The 10132-nt window shown below is 42.4% G+C and overlaps 1 long non-coding RNA gene across 1 annotated transcript; it reads right to left on the bottom strand.

The window, feature by feature from the left end:
- Positions 1 to 2358: 2358 nt before the first annotated feature.
- Positions 2359 to 5938, bottom strand: LOC117022862 (uncharacterized). Its single transcript, XR_004423131.1, has 3 exons — positions 5806 to 5938; positions 2839 to 2930; positions 2359 to 2489 (listed from the first exon to the last, which is right to left on the bottom strand). It is a non-coding gene; the product is annotated as an uncharacterized LOC117022862 (long non-coding RNA).
- Between the last annotated feature and the right edge of the window lie 4194 nt (positions 5939 to 10132).

The raw sequence follows: 10132 nt of genomic DNA, 5'->3' as shown, positions 1-10132 counted from the left end.
GTTTGAATTTGTAACAGGAAAGATTCTAGTCTAGACTCAGGGAGCAGTCAAGACGAGGAAATAAATATATTTGAGTGCTATTCTGTGCTAGAAACTATGCTTTTCTTTTGCTCGTTCACCACATCTAATCAATTTCCCTGTCTTTTCAGTTCTGACTCTTTAATGTTTCTAAGATTCAATCTCTTCTCTGTGTTCCCACCTTAATTCACAATCTCATCATCTTTCAGTAGGATTATTGTAATAGTCTCTGTTATGGGCTGAATTGTGTTCCCCCCAAATTCATATGTTGAAGTCATACCCCTTGTACTTCACAATGTGACTGTATTTTGAGAAGTGCCTTCAAAAAGGTAAGTAAGGTAAACTGAGGTCATGTGAATGGTCCCTAATCCAATATGATTGCTGTCCTTGTAAGAAGAGATTAGGACACAGACATGGACAGAGGGAAGACCATGTAAAGACAAAGGGAGAAGACAGACATCTACAAGCCAAGGAAAGAGCTCTAGAAGAAATCAACCCTACCAGCACCTCGGTCTCAGTCTTCTCGCCTCCAGAATTGTGAGAAGATAAATTTCTGTTGTTTAAGCCACTCAGTCTGTGGTACTTTGTTATGGCAGCCTGAGCAAACTAATTTAGACTCCTATCTGAGCTCCTTGCTTCCAGTTTTGTCCTTCTCAAATCGTTACTTCTAAAAGTATAATTACGCATTTCAGTCATTAGTCTGACTTTGTCACTTGCCCCCTTAAAACCCCACCTCTCACTGTAGTGTTTTCCACATTAAGTTTCCTGGAACATGAGTTCTATAAAATGTCCCTCAGTTATGGAGGTTTGGAAAGTCTGTAAGTCTCCAACCTGGGGTGGGGAGGGTCACATTAGTGTACATATGCATATTAAAGTCTATTAGATGTTTTGTAGTCAAAAAACCTGATTCACTTGATATAACCCAGTGTTTCCATATTTATTTGATTATGGAGATTCTTTTTCTTAGTATAAAACACATGATAGCCACTAGAACTTGTGTTCAGTAATACAAACTAGAAAACGCTGCCCTCCACAATCTAGCCCACATTCTCTTGCATGTCATGCAAAAGGAGAATCGCCAGATTTGGCAAACAAAACTACCAGATGCCTAGTTGGATTTGAATTTCAGATAAGTTTAAAAAATTGTTTGTTGTTTATCTGAAATTCAAATTAATTGGATATCCTGTATTTTATCTGACAACGTTGTACAGGACCCTTTGTGACCCATATATAGTGAACAGACTGAATCAAAAGGAATTTGTAAGAATTTTTTACACCAGTTAACATACTATGAAAAGATAAAGTCAAGGTTGACTCTCAGCTTTCCATTGGAATACTTCACTTTGCCACCAACCCATTTACTTAAAGTAGTGTCTCCCCATACTGGCTACACATTAGAATAATCGAAGGAGCTTTTAAAAATGCCCACCCCCCATTTTAAACCAAGAGACTTAGAATTGGAGTGTTGAATGGCGTGTTTGAAAGGCAGGGCAGGAACACAAGGAAAGTGAGGCATCTAGGGAACAAGACTTAAGGACCTTACTTTCGGGACCCACCCTGCACTTGCCCAACCCTGAGAGGGAGCATCTCCTTATATCTTGTGTCCTGTACACTTTCGGGCCTTCCCTAGTCAAGCCCTGTTAAAAGAAATAGGTGCAGGATTGTGGAGGAGAGCTTGCAGGGGATTTCTGAAAAGCCCTGTGTCCCACTTCAGTATTTCGTTGCTTTACAAGAAAATGTCAACCTTTTCCAACAATGGACATGAACTCCAGCCCATAAGCAGGAGTCAGGAGAGGCTTCACCAGGCCAGGTTTTCCTGAAATGTAAACTTGCAGTTGACTGCAGTTTTCTCCTGAAGGCCACTCATAAAAATGACAAAATGCTTGGGTTCCTCATTCTTTTTGAGTGAAGGCTGGTGATAGCTTCTGCTTCATATTCAAGTACAGTTTTCACTTTCTGGAAACATAATAAAAGTATGTGCTTCACTTTTCTCTCCAAGGTTTTATGGATTCCCACCCTTCCTCTCCCTTCTCCTCCTCTTCCTCGCTGCTTTCTGCCCCTTCTTGTCAGTGATTTCATCTCCTGTCACCGGCAGGCTGGTCAGAAAGGCACATCATTAATCTTCGCTGGAGACGGTGACTAGAACAGCCTGCCCAGGAGCAGCTAAGGCCAGCCTCGGGAGGCCAGCTCCTTGAAAGGTCTCTGGGCCTCTAAGTTCCATGATGTCATTAGCATTATGCCCCTGCACCATTGTTACTGGCTGGTGGCCAGATCCTTAACTGCGGACTCCCAGACGCTCTTCAAGTTTTAAAAGACTAGAGAAACCAACTTTGTAATTTTCCAGTGCTGAAAAAAGATGGTAGTGGTTGATGGGCCTCCCAGCACGGCCACAATGAACTTCTTTTGATTGTGATAATAACTGAATGGTTTTCAATGAAGTTCTTCTTATAATTAGATTCAAAAAGCACCTCCTGAGAAGAAAATTTGAAAGAGAAAAATAGAGAAAGGGTCAGATAGGGTAGCGTTTGCAGCAATTTCCTGGCATTATCAAGATCATGAAATTGTATGGGCGTATCTTACTTGGCTCAAGATTCATGTCTCTGTAAAGTTTCACATAAATGGAATTTTTAAAAATTAAATCACTAGAAGCACACAAGGCAAGATTGCAAAATAAAGGAAGCTTGGAGGGCCATACTTTATACAGTGAATTATCTTTATATAATGCACATTATCCTTCCCAGGCACACACAATGATTTCTTTTATAAGTCTGAATTTTTTACAGGTTGGATTTTCATGAGGTAGGGGTGCCTCTTACTTACAATGATAACTGGTCTGAGGTCACAGCTGTTCTCAGGCTCTTAAATCGAACTGGTCATGATGTTCTCGTGGAAGAATGAGTAGTTACCAGGTTCTGTGGGGGGAATTTGGAACTGAGAAAATCATCCTTGTGGATAAGCTGACCCAGAATCCTCCTGGCCTACTTCCCGAGTGATGTGATCTCTGGCGTATCCAGATTTCAATGACTGGACATTAGAAGAGTTGACCGGGGAATATGCTGGCGCTAAATGGAACAAACAAGCAGTGTGGTGTAGTGGATAGAAGTATGATCTCTGTGACAAGACTGCTCTGCCTCCAGCCTCTAGCTGGGTGACTCCCTGAACCTTTGTATCCTAATCTGGAGATAGTACCTACCTGAAGGTAGCACCTGGCATATAGTAAGTGCTCAAAAAATGTTATCTTTTTCTAACTTCCTGGACTAGCTCTATTAGGGTAGGAGGGAACATATCAAAAGAAGACCAAAGATGCTAATGTATACTGAGTGCTGGTCCATGCCAGGTACATGCTGCATACTTTCATTTAATCCTTAGATCACACACAGTGTCACCGATAATATCCCTACTTCCCAACAGAAATAGAAGCTCAGAGAGGTTTAACAACTTTCCTAATGTCACACAGCAGATAAGTGACAAAGCAGATATTTGAGGCCAGTGGTATCATTCTTTTCACTCTATCTTGGCCCTGAGGAGACCAAAACCTGAAAGTGACTTTTCAATGATGAAGGCTTAGGGCCTGGAGAGTATTTGGATTTGGGAGTAACATGGTTTCGGAAGATACATCAAGAAAGGAAAGAAAGGAAATTCTTTGATTTATTCCACAAAGATTTATTGAGAATCTACAGTGTGCTGTAGACACTCTAGGTGCAAAGGTAAATAAAACCTTGCCCCCGGGCCTCAAAGTCCCATAAGGGACATGTAAAATTACCATAAACCCCAACCAGTATAAGGATTTAGGTGTGAGGAATGTGCTATTTGATCCCTGAGCAACAGAGGACCAACTTTACCCAAGGAGGGCTTCACAGGAAGGTGACATTTGAGGACTTTACAAGTATTACCTTACTTAATCACCTCATACTTAGGGAGGTGGGCAATATTATTACCCTGGGGCAGGGACAGATAGTTACCAGGACCTAAAGCTCCCTTCTTACTTATTAAGAGAACCTGACTTGCCTTGGGGAGGCAATACGGCCAGCTCCAAGTCTACATTTTCCAGATTCCTTTGCAGGCAGTTATGTCCCATAAAATGGAAGCAGAGGTCATTTGGTTGGACTTCCCAAAAAGCTTCTTAAAAAGGGAATAGGCTGCCTCATGGGTTTTTTCTTGCTCTTTCCCCTTTTTTCCTGCTTCCTGATTCCTGCCTGGAGTGCAGATTGACAGCCAAGGCTCTAGTAGTACAACCTTGTGACCTTGAGAAAGGAAGCTGCAGGCAGAAGGACAGAAGGAGCCTGGGTCCCTGATGACCACGACTTGCTGTACCAGCCTCGGACTGCCTCCCTCCAGACTTGTTTGTTTAAATGAAGGCAAAACAAATCTCTATCTTATTTAAGCCTATGTTATTTCTAGTTGTTATTAGCATCTGACCCAGTTCCTAATTGGCATATAGCCGTGAGGTTATTAGGTGGTGGTGCTGGGATCTAAACTCAAGTCGCCTGATTCTCCAATGCACGTTCTTACCCACTACTCTATATTGTTGGGACAGCCTGCGGCCCTAGTGCAACCTAATAGCCTAGCATGTTTCCTTGAAATTTTAATCCCTTTTTGTCAACTATTTGGTCCTGGCATCAAGACCACAGCATGGTACTCAGTAACACTTAATAATGTATGTTGAATAAATATAATGAATAACTGCCCTCAATTATTTCCTGCAGGAACTGTTTTTCTGAGGGGCTGGACAATGATCTCTGCTTCTCAGATTTCCCCAGGCCAGTGTCAGCACGAAGCTTGTGAGAAAACTGAAGTTCTTTGAGATATTAAAAGAAAGTAAAGAATAAATTAGAAATTTCAGATAAAAATTTAAACAAAGATATATATATATATATATAAAACCTCATTTAATTAAGAATTCTTTTAATGATGAAGCAAAATCCTCTATTTTTTTTAGAAAATACTATAAAATTAAATGGAATGAAAATAAGAGTTGCTAACCCAAGTCCTTTTTTTCAAATTTATTTTTTACTGATTGCAAAAATAGCAAATATGACTATAAAAATTGAAAGTGAAATTCCTCTCATAACTCCTGTATAACAGTGTGGGGACAGAGCCAGGAGTACAGTTTCTAGGTTCTCGGCCTCACGTGGAAAGGTGCTGGCTCAGGTAGTAAATGGCCGTCGACTGTGATCAAATGGCCATCAGCTGTGGCTAGTTGGCCGTCAGCTGTAACCAGTGAGCCATTGGGCACTAATATAACTGCCGTGGCTAGGCTAGCAGAAAATGGGGGCTAGCAAGAAGATGGGGGCTGAGCCTGCAAGCGGCGCAGTGAGGGTTGAGAATTGTGTTGCTCCTGGTTCCTGTGTCTCCAACCCAGCCGCCAGCGAGAGTATAGTGGTATGACTCCCCTACCTATGGCTCCGTGGGTGTTCCTTTTTGGCCTCACCATGTCCTGCGTTCTTATGTGGGGAGAGGGACCAGAGACCCCGCAGGCCGCCCCGCGGACAAATGGCGCAGCGAGCAGGGTCCCCTGCATGACAAACAGGTTGGTAAAAATCTTTTCAACTCTTTTTCCTATACATAAAAACATTAAATATATAAGTTTATAAAAATGAGTTCATAATATATATGTATATATATGTACTTTTGCAATCTTTGCTTTTTCCACTTAACATTATATCTTGGACATTACCCCACATCATGCATTTAGATTAACCTGTTTCTACTTAAGGCATCAGAGTATCCTTTATCCCAATGTGCCTCTTTAAAAAAAAAAAAAAAAGTGTCAGGGATATCATTGACCTTGTGCTGTCAAGTGTCGTCAGGTGTTTACAGGACGTGGTTGATGAGAAGGACATCAGAGATTAACTCTCACCCCTAACTGGAGTAATCTGGGTCCTGGAGTAGTCAGACAGGCTGGAAAACATTCAGTTCTAGAAAGAAAAATATTCTAGAATCAATGTTTTGTGGCTAGAAAGCCATGAAGCTCACAGTTAGGAACAAACAACTTAGGGCAGCCAGGATACTCAACAAGCATCAAGGATCCCTGAAAATGGCTTTCTCTGACGCACACCTGGCAGCTGCAGGCACCGATGCTGGGTGCGTGGGGGCGGGTATCATTCTATAACCCCGCAGAAAATCAGCTCCTTGACTGGCTTTCTCCTAGAGGATTGAGGGCCTGAGGGGTGCTGGGCACTTACCCTTCTGACTCAGCTAGTGGGGAGAAAGGGGTCAAATAAGGAAGCCAGCCGGGATAGCCTCGCGCTGGGGGACTTTAGGCTCTAGATGGGGACATGAATGGTATGAATCTCACTCTTACCAAAATCAAACATACTCACTGGCCACACGAGTCTCCCGAATCCATAAATCAACCTAGTCAGCTATTGTAACCCAAACTCACTTGGTAAATGTTGAGAGCAGCTGTTTTAAGCTGGATAGCCATCTAGGCTCAAGCAAGCAGAATTTTGGGAGGGGTGAGTTAATCATCAAACAGGGCTTTAAAAGAGGAAAGAAGCCCAGATGTCAGAGCCTAGCTGGCACAGAAGCACTGTGGCAGAGGGCTGGCAAGTGGCACTAGGGGTTGGGGTGGCAGTGAAGGAGATCAATCAGGAGATTAGTTCAGGCATTAAGAACAGTTTAAGGTGGACTGTAAAAAACATGGGGAAAGGGGTAGGTAAAATAGTGTGAGGGGCTTTTGACCCTGTGTTGAAGAGATTGACTTGGATAGATTGGCAACAGAGCAGCGGTGTCTTGGGTGGGGGCATCCCTGAGGAAAGCCAGGCAGACCACAGCTGCACCTGCTGGGCCCCTGTATGCCATGCACCTGGAAGGAAGCAGCTCTACCAGGAACCTCACCAGCCCTTCTTTTGTGCCTGTTGGGTAATATGCACCCAGTTGCATCCGGTATTGTTTCACTGGCAGAGGGTTTTAGGATTTCTAGCTGACCAGCTGGCCCAACTAGCATTTTCCCCTCCAAGATGGCAAAACAGCTAAGCCTGCCTTCCATTCCACAGTGTCAATGCCCTCCAGCCAGACACCACCAGGATCACCGGAGTTGAACAATGTTTGGTTTAGTGATTAGTTTCAATGAGTGGTAGCACACACCATGGGGAGCCGTGGGCATCTCAGGAGGAGGCTACTGAGAACAGAGAACTTAGAGAATTGAGGCTAGGATTAGGTGACCTGGAGAAGAGTACCAAAAAACGGAGGATCTTGCTGTGCCTTGGATATTATCAGGAAGCAGGGGTAATGTCATGATTGTCTTAATCACTTACCTAGAAGGCAAGGAGGAATGAGACAAGGTAAAGCTGCAATTGGTAAAGAAAAAGCAGTCACTCGTATCAGTCAGGAAAGGGGCATCTTTGATCATTTTTGAACAATGTTCTTTTTTGTCTGGGTCCAGGCATGATTATGGATTAGTCTTTTGTTGTTTTGCTCCATCACAATCACAGAGCACCCTTGTCTGATGCTGGTGTTTTATGGAAATACTTAGGTTCAGCAGGAGAACACCACTTCTTGGCTTGCATTTCTTGGCTTGTGGCCCCTTCCTCTATCTTCAAAGCTGGCAGCATAGTATCGTCAAATCTCTCTCTCTCTGAGTGTGACCCCTGCCTCCTGAACATGTCTTGTTCTCTCTGACCCTCTTGGCTCTCTCTTACAAGAACCCTTGTGATTATACTTGGCCCATTCAGTGTTACTTCATCTGTAAAAATGGGATGATAACTTGTCCCGCCTATTCCAGGAAGTTATTGTATCACATGAATTAATGTGGTATATCTGGAAAAATAAGAAATGTCATAAAATATAGGGTACAATTATGAAGTATTATGAAGCCTATGGGTACAAAAGGGATGTAATATATTAACATAAAACCCTGGAATTTAAAGAAATGGAGTTGAGTCCTGCTCTCCAAACTTTACTTTCTCTGTTATCTTGGACAAGTAACTTCACATTTTTGAGTTTCATTGTATGTAAAATTTGGAAGATGCTGTCTTCTCATAACAGTATTGTGGAGTTTAAACCAGGAAATGTAGGCAGTGCTGCTTTGTGAAATGGGAAAATACTGCCCCCAAATACTTTTTCCCGGTGCACAGTGAAACCTGACCACAGTGCAGTACCCATGTAAGACCAATGCCAACATGTTTTGAATTTGCACTGTCTGAAGTGAATGAGAAATAAAGAGGAGGTAGCCAACAACGTGCCTCTCGTTCCGTCTCCCCTTAGCCACTGAGGGGGCAAAAGGCAGCAAAAAGAAACTGTGGCATTTAAAATGGTGATTCATAAAAAAACACAAAATTTCCCTGTGGAGAATACAGACTCTTCCTACAATGAAGAGGTTTAGGTCCAGGCTGACTTTCTCGGTAAGAATTGTCTTTGGTCGTACTTAAGTTATTGAAACAAGTTGCTCACAAACAGACTTATTCATTCAGTCCCTGTTATGTAATCACATGGATGGCACTCTTTAGAAATAGACATGAAATACATGCTTTTTGAGTGTGGCCTATGCACTCCAGATCTATTTATTTATTCAACATACCATTTTTAAACACTGAACTACATGCTAGACACTGTCCTTGGTGTTGGGAACACGGTGGGAAGTAAAGATAGAAAATCTCCCTGCCCTCATAGAACTTATAAGTTAAAGAGGTGAACATTGATCAAACAATTCCACAAATGAATGTAAAATCACAGTCGAAATCACTCACAGAAAAGGTTCATGGTGCCACAGGAGCTTACCACAGGGGTCCTAACTTAACCTCCAAAAACTAACATTTGAGCTGAGATCTGAATGAAGGCTGAGCAAGGGTATTCAGAGGAAAAATGGAGAAGGGAAGAGCTTTCCAAGCTGAGGGAATAGCACGTGCAAAGGCAACGATGAAGCGTGGAAAGTTTGAAGACCTAAGAGAAGGCCAGCGTGGCTAGAATCTGCAAGTAAAGGGGACAGTGGTTGAGATACAGACTGGAGAGGTGGGCAGGGCAGTTCCAGCTACAAGGGTCATTATGTGAGTCGGCATAGCAACTGACAAAGTTAAGAGTGTTTCATCCAGTCCCTGGTTTTGTTTTGATTTTAGTGTTCATAGGAGAATCCTATCATTGCATGTTTATAACCTGAAAAATCATTTAAATAGGTAATAATTGACTACAATGACATGATTATCACTAGGATAATAGGCACATTATGTCACCTTGTATAGGTACTTGAAGTGTGTCCATGGTGGTCTAAATTGCCCATACATGACGCTACAGACTGGCTCCAAGACCAGGATGCAAAGACCAGGCCAGATACTACGGAAAATCACTAATAGCAACTTTTGCCTCACTCCTGTACTTTCCCAAGCATTTCACACAATGATCCCATTTGATTCCCACAAAGTAGCTGTGAAATAGAGCGTTTGAGCAGTGGGGAACATGTCCAATGACTTACCCCAGGTCCCACAGGGACAGAGGGGACACTTGAGCCCACATTCACTGTTTCTACGTAAAAATGGTTTTCCCCATAGACTGTCACTGAGTCACCTACATACTCTGACTCTCTCTCTGACCTCCTTAAAATCACAGAACTCTACAATTTTCAACGTTGAAGGGAAACTTGAACGTCAGCCAACTGGTCCAGTGCTCTCATTTAGAAATCGCAGGAAATACAAAAATTTTGAGACGGAATAATATTTCAGAAATGACTTAAAGAGCTATTTTCCACTAAAGGAAGAGAGGAGTCATTATTCCGATCCCTTCTGGTGACTCACTATTGGCTTCCTAGCATAGGATGTAATGGAAAGACTCCGTTCCCATCATTAGTTAGCTGTGACCTTAGGAGGCAGATCACTTTCCTCAAATACCCTCCATTTTCTCATTACAAAATAGAAAGGTAAAGTGACTGCGGCTAATGATAAACTCATCTTACATCATATCTTAGATCACACGTGTGCACACACACACACACAGAATTGAAGCAAAAGTTCCAAGAATCTGTGCTTATCCTTACTAGTACAATATATACTTTTCTATTCTACTTTTCGAAATAGCTCTTTGCAGTCCACTAAACTGATTTTACTCCCCACTAAAATTTAAATTCCTCAGGTTGACAGACACTGGACTGGACACCCTCTGAGGGAGCTTCCAGCCAGATTCT

Source organism: Rhinolophus ferrumequinum, chromosome 6 (assembly GCF_004115265.2).
Source record: "Rhinolophus ferrumequinum isolate MPI-CBG mRhiFer1 chromosome 6, mRhiFer1_v1.p, whole genome shotgun sequence".
Lineage (NCBI taxonomy): Eukaryota > Metazoa > Chordata > Mammalia > Chiroptera > Rhinolophidae > Rhinolophus > Rhinolophus ferrumequinum.
The sequence above is the reverse complement of the archived record's forward strand: the minus strand, read 5'-3'. Positions and strand labels throughout refer to the sequence as shown.